Raw genomic sequence first — 12,712 nt, forward strand, 5'->3', positions numbered from 1 at the left:
ACTTCTTATCTTATCAACTGAAGTCCATTAGTACCACTATAGTTCCAGTTACCGGAGGAGGAATAGAGCAAAAAGGAGGTAAAACTTTCACATTTAAAAGTTTTCGGTTGCATTGCTTATGTAAATATAAGTGATCAGGCTAGGAGCAAGCTTGATCCAAAATCTCAAAAATGCACATTTCTTGGATATGGTGAAGATGAGTTTGGTTACCGCATCTGGGATGATCAAAACAAGAAAATATTTAGAAGTTGAGATGTTGTTTTCAATGAAAAGGTTATGTACAAAGATGCGACATCATCAAGTAATCCCGCATTATATAACCCTGATATTGTAGAGTTGGATGATTTCACTAACAGCAACGTGGCACAACAGACTATTGATAATTCCCAAATAGAGAAATCTATCACAGAGGAGTGCTCTAAAGCACCACAAACTCCAACTTCGACTCTGAGGAGGTCTTCCCGACCGCATAAACCAAATAGGAGATATTTGGATTACCTGTTACTAACTGATGCAAGTGAACCAGAGTGCTATGATGAAGCATGTCAGGTGGATGAAACTAGCAAGTGGGAACTTGCCATGAAGGATGAGAAGAAATCATTCACTGACAACAAGACTTGGGAGCTAGCTAGGTTGCCCAAGGGAAAAGAAGCTCTTCAAAACAAATGGGCGTACCGTTTAAAAGAAGAGCATGATGGTTCGAGAAGATACAAAGCAAGACTCGTGGTCAAAGGTTTCCAACAAATAAAAGGTATTGACTACTCAAAAATCTTCTCACCAGTTGTGAAACACAACCATTCGAACAGTTTTGAGCATTGTTGTAGTAGAGAATTTACATCTCGAGCAGTTAAATGTAAAAACTGCTTTCCTCCATGGTGATCTAAAGGAAGAGATATACATGCACCAACCTAAAGGTTTTGCAGAGAAAGGCAAAGAAAAACTTGTTTGAAGGTTGAATAAGAGTCTGTATGGTTTGAAACAGGCTCCAAGGCGGTGGTATAAGAAATTCGACGGCTTCATGCAAAAGAATGACTACCGCAAATGCAACGCTGATAATTATTGCTATTTCAAGAGGTATAAATCAAGTTACATAATTTTTTTGCTTTATGTTGATAATATGCTAATTGTAGGATTAGACATGGACGAGATCAGAAAATTGAAAAGGCAGTTGTCCACTAAATTTGAAATGAAAGACTTGGGTCCAGCAAAGCAGATTCTTGGGATGAGAATCACTAGAGACATAAAGGAGGGAACCTTGCAGTTGTCTTAGGCCGAGTACATCAGGCGGATTCTCAGAAGGTTCAACACGAGTGATGCTAAGGCAGTTAGCACACCATTAGCCGGTCATTTCAAGTTATCAAAGACTCAATCTCCAGAGTCAGAGGAAGAGAAGAAAGAAATGGACAAAATGTCATATGCTTCATCTGTAGGAAGCTTAATGTACGCCATGGTTTGCACGAGACCAGATCTCAGTCATGCAGTGGGAACCATTAGTAGATTCATGTCAAATCTAGAAAAAATTCATTGGGAGCGGTAAAATGGATTTTACAGTATCTCTGAGGTACAATTAACAAATATTTATGCTTTGGCAAAAGTGATCTGACATTACAGGGATACGTAGTTTCAGATTTTGCTGGCGAGATAGATCACAGAAGATGCACTACTAGATATGTTTTCACAGTAGGTGCTACTGCTGTTAGTTTGGTATCACAGATTCAAAAAATCGTTGCTCTATCCACTATAGAGGCAGAATATGTGGCTATGACAGAAGCGAGCAAAGAGATGATCTGGTTACAGGGTTTGATGATAGAGTTGGGTTTTAAACAGGTGAAGAGTGTTTTGTATAGTGACAATCAGAGTGTTATACAATTGGTGAAGAATTTAGCATTCCACTCAAAGACCAAGCACATTAGACTCCGCTATCACTTCATCAGATCTCTTCTCGATGAAGGGATATTAACCGTTAGGAAGATCCTTGGCAGTCAAAACCTAGTAGATATGATGACAAAGACAATGACTAGAGAGAAATTAGAGTTATGCTCAGATTTAGTAGGTCTCCTAGATCTATTGAAATCATCCAGAAGATGATCCCTACATGTGCACCTCAGCAAGGGGGTGTGGGCACTCTCTCGTGGGAGTGCGGACACCATAAGTCTAAGGTGAGGTCACAGTGTTGCAGCATCAGATTAGCAGACACTTGGTTGCCCCCACATGTTTGGAGGGGGTGATTTGTTGACCCACCCATGTGGGTGCATTTATTTGTTTCTTGGGAAGACACAGCTCGTGGGGCATGTGCAGCCTCAAGCATGCAATTAGTCTTTATTGCTGCTCCATCTCAATGCTCCTCCCTCTCATATATACATATGTACACTGCTTTGTGATATATAGTGAGTGTGAAAGAAAATTTAGAGAGAGAAAAAAATAGAGAGTGCTGTGTGCGTGTGACAGAAGGGTTTGAGCTAGAGTTGAGTGAGTGAGTGTGTTCTCCTCCTCCACTGTATTTTTCTTGATAATATAATGCGACTCCCTCTCTCCCGTGGATGTAGGCCGAGTTTGGCCAAACCACGTAATTTTCTTTGTGTTGGGTGTGTGATTGTGTTCTGTGTGTTGCTGTTATCATCTTCTCTCCCTAACAAATTGTTATCACACTTTTGGGTGGCATCAGTCTCTTTTTGCTTGCTACCTTTCAAGAATATGTTGTTGCTCTTGCTACAATTGTTGGATCCATATTTTTCACTGTATGTTAATTTGTGTAAACTTCAGAATTCTATGTAGCATTATTAATTCTTTATTTGGTATTTATCTCCGCTGACCAATGTGATCCTAATCAGAGGTTTTTCCTCTTCTGTAAACCTTAATAATGATCCATGGAGAGGTAAACTGTTATGTTGAATTACATAATAATAAAGGAGGTAAGGTGAAAGTAATTGTTCGTCAGGAGGTGTTATTATGCAGTACCTAGTAAAATTTTGACTGTCTTATATAAAAGCATTACTTTATTCATGACCCTCAAGGGGCTAAGAATATCCTCACCTGGAAATTGGTTGGGTATGTTAACAATGCATCACAGCTCAGTACACTTCATGAGAGTAATACGGTCGATGGTAAGATCGACGATTTCAGACAGAAAGTAATCCTGAAGCAAACCATCGACGGTTGCACCAAACCATCGACAATTTCAACAAACTGTCAATGGTTTACATATGTCCGCTGCAGATTTAAATGACAAAAATTCGAAACAAATCATTACAATAAAGACTAAGGAATCTCAAAGATCCAAAATCAATTGTCTGAGGATCACATATGCTAACAAATCATAGTCTATTGATTCAAAAGGAGCATATATGTCAACAACACAGATTTTATCTTACATTTCATGGGATTTATGATATCTCATTTATTATTAACTATATCTTGTAAACCTGTTTAAATACCCCAGCCAATATCTTTCTTAAGCATTTAGTGTTCACAACTCAATTATTGTAATAAAATATCATTGGTTCTTCATGTTTCATTTTTTCTTTATGGTATCACAACCATTGTGAACACTATGTCAAATAGAATAAAAAAAAAATTTAGTTCTTGTATTATCCATACACCTCCATCTTATCTTATGTTCTTTTTTCTTTCACCATTGTGTACACTACATCTCAATGTTACATCATAGCATGGTGAAAGTCTGATTGTCTCCTTGGAGGGTGGATCGAACCCGTCGACGCCATTTTTCAATTAACAGATGCTTTCATAACATGGTGAAAATCATCAACACACCAACTACCTTCGGAATGAAGATCACACAACAATAACAGAACATATCCGCACCTTCAAAGGCCGCTTTTTATTATTTTTCAAAACAAACGTTGCCTCCAGCCCCGACAAAGTTTGCAGGAAGGTGTTAACAATGCATCACAACTCAACACACTCCATGAGAGTAATACTGTTGACGGTTACATCAACGATTCAGATAAAAATTAATTCCGAAGCAAACTGTCGACGATTTCATCAAACCGTCGACAGTTACACCAAATTGTTGACAATTTCAGCAAACTGCCAACGGTTACATTTGTCTATTATGGATTCAAATAACGAAGATTTGAGGAAAATCATCACAATAAAGGAGCGTCAAAGATTTAAAATCAATTATGTGAGGATTGACATATGCCAATAAATCAGAGCCTATTAATTCAAAAAGAGTATATATGTATGTCAACAAATTGGGCTTCTTTTTTATTTTTGGAGGATAAAAATTGGACAATAAACTGAAACGCATGGGCCATGCAAAGTTGGCCCATAAGCCATGCAAAGACAAGAGGGGTGGACGGCAGCCTTGTGGGAATCAAAGAGAGAAAGGCAGCAGCTCGCTCGGCCGCAGGCACACACGGCTGTGGGCCACGCCACAAGCAGAGGAAGGAAAACAAGAAGGCTGGGGGAAACCACGCTTTTCACATTGCCTCCTGAAATGTTATGCGACCTTTAAGTATTGGATTTCAAACCATAAATTTTAATACAATTTTATGTTATATCTTATTCAAATTCAAATCTTCTCCAAATGCTTAAAGTTATTTTTTTTTTCTTTCTAATAATTTTTTTTTCACAAAAACCAAATATTTGTTTTAAAACAATATCAATAAACTCTTTTTCATCATTTTTTTTATAAAAAAAAAATATTCTTTAGAAATTACAAAAGAAGTCAAACTAAGCCTTAAATAATAATGAAGTTTAATCCCGACCTAGTTCAAATCACAAAATCATTTTCCAAAGTATAGAGTTAAGAGACAGCAAGTCTCATGAATTTGAATGTTCAATAATGGAGTTAAGGACATCTAATTCAATAATTCTAATACACGATTTATTTCAAAGATATTAATCATCAATCACCTAAAAAAATTAACCCATTTTGTTTTTTGGTTCATGATTTTAGATATTTTAATTTGTTTTATCATTTTTATAGACCGCACTAAGATATATATATATATATATATATATATATATATATATATAGATAATTAAAACTAGCCATGTCTACGACTTTCTATTTTTTTAAAATTTTAAAAAAATTATAAAGAAAATAATAAAAAAATAAATGTTATAAGGACATTTTGGGATAACTATAGATAGTTATAAGAGTGTTTTAAAATAATTATGAGTAGTTATAGAAATAAATTTAACCTAATTGTAAGAGTATTTTGGGGTAGTTGTGTTGGGAGAGTTATCAATAAATAATCACAGCGGAATAATTCTTCTCCTTATATGCAAGTAAATATAGTGTATCTCTACTTTTATACGTGCTGGAAATAATAAGAAAAATAATCAATCACACAAAACCACAAGAACACAATCAATTTTTTTACGTGGAAAACTTCCCCAGTGTGAGGAAGAAAAGCCACGGGACCTAGTTTAGTTAAAATCTCCACTATCAATCAAATAATGGGTACACAAAATCTTCTCTAATCGTAATTAGAGGATACAAATATCTCTCATCAAGATATCAATAATTTTGGCAAATACAAAAAGAATTTGAGAAAATATACCAAATTCGAGGTTACTGTTCACGGGAAAAAACCCCAACTCCTAAACTCCAAATCCGATATCCACCGTTCAGATTATAGCTCTTTGAGTCGTGAACCTCTCCTCCAAATTTAACCTCGATCGAACCACTAACGAAGCGGAATCGGAGTCTTGATGAAATCTGGGCAGCATGAGAAAAATCACTTTTTTCTCTCTTTCTTTTGAGAAGTGACGGCTCCTCTATTCTTTCCTCTCTTTTTATAACTTCCTTTAAGTTTTTTTCACACTAAAAGAGATGAGTTTTGGGCTTTTAAATAAAACTCACTTACTTTCCTTCACATAGAAGGAAATAACTCAACAAGTTATAGATAGTTGGAAGAATATTTTAAAATAATCATTGATAATTATATAAATAAATTTAATATTTTTAAAATATGACACTAAATTGAATAATACCATCATTTTGAATTTGAAAACAATTGGAGTCTATTATTTCTATCTAATTCAAATCACAAAATTATTTTCTCAACTATATACACATAGCGTGAATTGAATGTGGCACTTAATTCAATAATTCAAACACAATGATTATTTTTGGAGATATTAATTATTGCTCACACAAAAAATTAACACGTTTTGTTTTTTGTTTGCCGACCTAATTCATGCTTGTAATGCTTGCGTCGCCGTACAAATTCATGACGGAAAGGTACAGATTGATTTGAACTCGACGGAAATTCATGACCCCACGCACAACATGCCTCATCCATGTAAATGTAGGATCTTAGCTATATATTTTATTTTCTAAAATTAATTACGATAAGTGTGAAACTTTGATATGAAAAAAAATGTAGAAGAAAAGCAAAATTTTTATCCGAACTTGTCTTTAATGATGCATGCATGCCTTTGATTTTTATTTTTCAAGTAATCAAATAAATGTCATATGGTCCAGCCTTTGATATATATATTTTTTCTTTCTTAATTTCTCTCATAACCATGCAAATATTAAAAAAAGTAAATTCTTTAATATTTTTATTTTATTTTCTTAATATTTTCTTAGTTCCAAACGGTTTGAAACCTAAAAGAAATGAGACCCATTTATGACATGTTCCAAATGAATGAATGGAACCAACAATCTCGGTCTATTTTTAAGAGAATTGAGATCAAGAGTTTAGTTATGCGACAGGAAGGTACTAGCATCTTCTATACGTCCGTTCTAGAAATGGTACCTAATTAACAATAGTTATCTATAAATTTAATTTAATGGTCTTTAATTAACTCCTTAAAAATTTAATAAATATTAAAGTTTTAAAATAAAATATAAAATATGGTGCGATTTAAGAATTTTTAAGAAGACCTTCAAGGGAGGAAATCTTATTAGATAAACCTTCAGAACAAATACAGGTAAAGTTTGAAATATATTTTTATCCTTTATTTAATAATTGAAACGCATACACACAAAATATGTATATGAAACATCTATAGTAAAACAAATGGGCTTCGACCAGACTAAATTATTAATATCTTCAAAAAAATTAAATCACTTTGTATGAAATGTGGGACTAGGTGTCTTGGAGGTAATAGTGAAGTGGTGGGTTAGTATATTCAACTTCAAATATGCAAACACTAAAAGAATATATGCAATCAGGCACGTAACAATTGTGGATTAAAACATAGCACTTGACTCACATGCAATTGACTCACATGGCAATTGTGGATTAAAACATAGAAAATATGGAAGCAGCAATTGACTCACATGCTCTCTCTCTCTCTCTCTCTCTCTCTCTCTCTCTCTCTCTCTCTCTCTCTCTCTCTCATGGCCTTTCCTAACTTTGCATTTTCATGGGGCCCAAATTTAGTGGGTAGATGAAGGAATCTGTGGGTTCTACATGCAATAAAATAGAACCCAAAAAAAAAGAAAAAAAAATTTGTGCATTTTCTTTCTCTCTCTCTTTCAATTTTTTTTTTTTTTATTTATGAAAAGCCAGCCATATGGTCCTCTATTTGGAGTACCAAGATTCTATAAATTGCACCTCTCACTCTCTCTCTCTCTCTCTCTCTCTCTCTCTCTCTCTCTCTCTCTCTCTCTCTCTCTCTCTCTCTCTCTCTCTCCTCAATTAGTCATTCCAATGGCCTTCACACATGCATTCCATGCTTTCTCCTCCCTTTCTGGTTATCCACGCAGAATCACATGTACAAGCAAAGCAGAACCCACAAAGGCTTCACCAACATTTAAATGGAACATTGACCAAAATCACACCTCGCAATTGATCTCTACGCCCTCTAAGCACTACAAAGTACATATTCATCCATCCTCTTCCTGCTTTAGTACTGTTAAGTTCTGCATTGCCATTTTCTATATATATATTTAACTTCTAAGCTGACACCGCTCTTCCTTTGTAGGACGAATTTCTCATTGAATACCCCAAAAAATTGAACCAAGCTAAGCAAGTTCTTTAGAAAATGGGAGAAGATCCATTGCAAGGGCTGATGATGATTGATGCCATCCAACGCCTAGGCATCGGCTACCACTTCCAAGATGAGATCGAGGCACTTCTAAGGAACCAGTACACCAAACTACGCATTGATCGTGATGATCTTACTCATGATCTTTACGAGGTTGCACTTCGCTTTCAACTACTGAGACAACAAGGTTATTTTGTCCCTATAGGTGGGTATCCCGATCGATTTTTCTTTCATATTTTCCTCACGCCGAGATTGAAAGAAATGAAAATTTTTCTCCATAATTAATTAAATAGTACCATCACGTTGTGTTGGACTCCATAAATTTCAAGCTTTAAATTTGGATTTAAATAGATTTATAACTAATTTAATATAATTTTGTATTACATCTTTTTCAAAATCATACAAATATAGATTCGAGGTCACTTTCAAACATAGTGTCAATATAATTATAACAATTTACTAATCAATTGCCAATTTGGTTTAGACACATATTTAACAAGTTCAGAGACGAGGAAGGAAAGTTTGACAAGAAAATACTAAGCAAAGATGTCAGAGGATTGATGGCATTATATGAAGCTTCACAACTAAGTATGGAAGGAGAAGACACACTTGACGAGGCAATGGGGTACTCTATTAGTGGGCTCCTTAATGCACAGGCCCCACATCTTGACCATCATCAAGCTGCAATTGTTGCTAACACATTGGAGAATCCCTATCACAAGAGTTTGGCTAGGTTCATGTCCAAAAGCTTCCTAAGTAATTTCCAGGGCACTGGTACTGGATGGATGAATGTCCTATTAACCAAGTTGGATTCCTATATCGCTCAATCTGTGCACCGAAGTGAAATGCTTCAAATATCCAAGTAAGTTTGCATGACAACGATAAATATTTTTCATGGAGATTGCGTCACAATCAAGAAAAAAAAATCCTTGCTAGCTAGTTGCACACTTGCATGGATGAATCACATCCATCACTTATATGGCCAAACGTTTTGTAGAACACAACATTAAAGCATAAAAAGCGGTCCCAACTCCCATATATAATTTGAAATATGGCCTGTACCAGTCATCTTAAAATGTGATATTGATGGTTGGACCCATATCATAGGAACCTACACTAATCTATATTTTTCGCTTTTATGAATTCAAATACTAATCAGACATCTTTTAATTAATGTATTTTAAAACTTACGTATAGGGACGGACAAGCAGCTCCTTAAAAAAAAATTCTCACATTAAGCATTTTTTTTTCTTGACAATGAGTGATATAGTCCCTTACATATATACATTTTTGTGACAATGCTTAGATGGTGGAGTGATATGGGTTTAGCCAAAGAGTTGAAGTTTGCTAGAGATCAGCCACTAAAGTGGTTCATGTGGCCCATGGCAATTCTAGCGGACCCAAGCTTATCAGAGCAGAGGGTTGATCTCACAAAGCCCATCTCTCTCATCTACATTATAGATGACATTTACGATGTTATTGGGACGCTTGATGAACTCACTCTCTTCACTCAAGCTGTCAATAGGTACAAAATATATTTTCTTTATTTCCTCATGATGCTCATACATATTGTATAGACATATATATATATATATATATATATATATATATTTATACCCATGCTAATTTGTTACTTTGGTATATGAAATATTACTGGTTGTAGGTGGGAATTTGCTGCAGGGAAACAACTGCTAGTCTACATGAGAAATGTTTTGTGGCTCTTGATGAAATCACTAATGAAATCAGCCATAAGGTCTACATTAAGCATGGGTGGAACCCCGTCAATACTTTAACAAAAACGGTATATATTTACATATTTATAAACATTCAATGTAACTCTTATCGAGATTACGAATACTTGAGACTTCCAACATGAAAATTTTTTTAATGTACGTACGAATACTAGCTATATTTAACTAGATTTTAATGAGAGCTTACAACTAATGTTCTCAATGGTTGCAGTGGGCGAGTCTGTGTAATGCGTTTCTGGTAGAAGCACATTGGTTTGCTGCCGGGAGTTTGCCAAAAGCAGAGGAGTACTTGAAGAATGGGGCAGTGAGCTCAGGAGTGCATATTGTGCTGGTTCACATTTTCTTTCTATTGGGTGAAGGCATAACGGAAGACGCGGTAGATTGCCTCGATGGTACTCCACCCATCGTATCTTCCACAGCAACGCTTCTTCGTCTTTGGGATGACTTGGGAAGTGCCAAAGTATGGTTGATTTGCATTTAGCCTTTATTGTTTTCTTTAAGAAAGGGAGAGGAATATTTTCAATCATTATATTTTTTATCTTTATCAAACACTACTGAAAGTAAAAGTTAGATATTAAAAATTATGAAGAATAAAAAGTTAATGATGCTTTAAATCAAAATTTAATCTTTATATTAATTTACTATTTATATTAATTTACCATTCAGATGAGAATCAAGACGGTCATGATGGGTCTTACATAGAGTACTACATGATCGAATACCCCAAAGCATCGGTGGAGAGTGCAAAAGAGCATGTAATTTACATGATTTCAGAAATGTGGAAGCGCCTGAACCAAGAATGTCTCTCCCCACATCCATTTTCGACTTCCTTTGTTCAAGCTTCTCTAAATCTCGCAAGAGTGGTCCCTTTAATGTATAGTTATGACGATAACCATTGCCTTCCCCGTCTTGAGGAGCATATGAAATCTATGCTTGTATGAAATTATTTTCTAAATCATATGTCTATTTATGTATGTGTGTGTATGTTTGTGTGTCTCTATGCATTAATAAAATGATATTAAAATATTGTTAATATATTTCCATTGATCAATCAGAAGACTATAAATTTAAAAAAAAAAAAAAAAGTGTATATATAGTTCTTCTTGAGATTAGAATTACTTGAGGCTTCGAAGGTGAAAATATTTTTATAGTACAACTGTATGTATGAGTACTAGGTAGCTACCTAAAATATTTTGATGGTAACCCAGCTATCGTACCTTCCAGGGCAACACTTTTTCATCTTTGGGATGACTTGGAAATTGCCAAAGTATGGTTTACATTTAACCTTGTTTCTTTATTTTTGTTCTTTTCATTTATAAGGTGAGTTTGACTCTCCTTGTTTATTGTTCCAACTTTAGGTTGAGTATATTTTAACTTCTAAAAATTAATTTTTGAGTCATGCCATACATCTGTCATCACAGGCCTATAACTTTAAGCATTTTCCTTAACTTATAGTTTTTGGACAAATTTTTAAAGTTGTATATTTGAAACTTTTAAAAACTAAAAGTTAATTTTTTTTTCTCAAATAAAATATTTCATTTCATTGTTATCCTTAATTCTTTCAAATATTACAAAGCTATCAAGTATTAACTATATTCCCTAAAAGTACATATTCATTTTAGTCATTTTAAATACTTTTAAGCAGTGTTTGGGAGTATGGATTTCAAATCTTAAATTTTCATAAATTTCAATAAAATTTGTTGTCATATCTTATTCAAATCCAATTCCTCTCCACATGCTTAAAGTTAATTTTTTTTCTTTCTAATAATTATTTTTTCAGAGGACAAAATATTTGTTTTACAACAATATCAATAAACTACTTTTCATAATTTTTTTTTTTTTTTAATTCTTTAGAAGTTGCAAGGGAAGTCAAATTGAGCCTTAAATAATAATGATGCTTAACCCCAACCTAATTCCAATCACAAAATTATTTTCCCAAGTATAGAATTAAGAGACATACACGTCTCATGTTCAATAATGGAGTTAAGGACAACTAATTCAATAATTCTAACACATGATTTTTTTTCACAGATATTAATCATTAATCACCTAAACAAATTAACCCATTTTGTTTTTTTCTGTTCATGGTTTTACATATCTATGACTTTCTATTTTTTGAAAACTCTTAAAAAATTTGGTTATGGGAGTGTTTTAAAATAATTATGAGTAATTATAGAAATAAATTTAACATAATTATAAGAGTATTTTAAAATAATTTTAGATAGTTAAAAGATATTTTAAAATAATCCTTCATATTTAGAAAGATAAATTTAATATTTTTGAAAATGACACCAGAAGCCCAATAGACAGAAGCAGAACATATAATACTTGTCTCGGTGTACAAAGACTTTCTCTATCTTAAAATATATGTATTGATCTTAACCTAATGAAATTTCACCACCCCATACATCCGTGATTAGAAACACTATTCCAACCTATTTCAAATCATAAAATTATTTTCCCAAGTATAAAGTTAAGAGATGTACACCTCTCGTGAATTGAATGTGACATTTAGTTTTTTTATTTTATGATTTTAGATATTTTAATTTGTTTTATTGTTTCTGCGGACCGCACGGACTAATGCTTCAATGTTTGCGTCGCTATGAAAAGGTCCCTCTTTGTTTTAAAAGCTACGCGTATCAAGGATGGTACCTGGTGACTGTCACTTCTTATAAGGCTCTGTTTAGGTCCCTTTGCTCGTGCCGGCCTCTATCATCCATTTAAATGTCTGATTGTGAGATCATTATGTAAAAGTAAAATGTTATACTACAAATGTCATATATTTCATCATGGTTTTATACTCAAGCATCCGTTGCATGAAAATTTTAACTTCACAATCTCAAATCTTTAATTGATGGCAAAAAAATTTTCAAATAATTAAAAATGTTGAATCCTAAAAAAATTATAAAAGAAAAAGCTATTCAAGCTTAAATATTTATATGTATGGTGCATGGTAACTTCTTTTGAGTTGATTTTGACTCTCTAACCAA

At 33.8% G+C, this 12,712-nt stretch overlaps 1 pseudogene; it reads left to right on the forward strand.

Moving 5' to 3' along the window:
• Positions 1-276: 276 nt before the first annotated feature.
• LOC131153684 ((3S,6E)-nerolidol synthase 1-like) lies at positions 277-10,663 on the forward strand (annotated as a pseudogene).
• The last annotated feature ends 2,049 nt before the right edge of the window (positions 10,664-12,712 follow it).

This window comes from Malania oleifera, chromosome 4 (genome assembly GCF_029873635.1).
Source record: "Malania oleifera isolate guangnan ecotype guangnan chromosome 4, ASM2987363v1, whole genome shotgun sequence".
NCBI classification, from domain to species: domain Eukaryota; kingdom Viridiplantae; phylum Streptophyta; class Magnoliopsida; order Santalales; family Ximeniaceae; genus Malania; species Malania oleifera.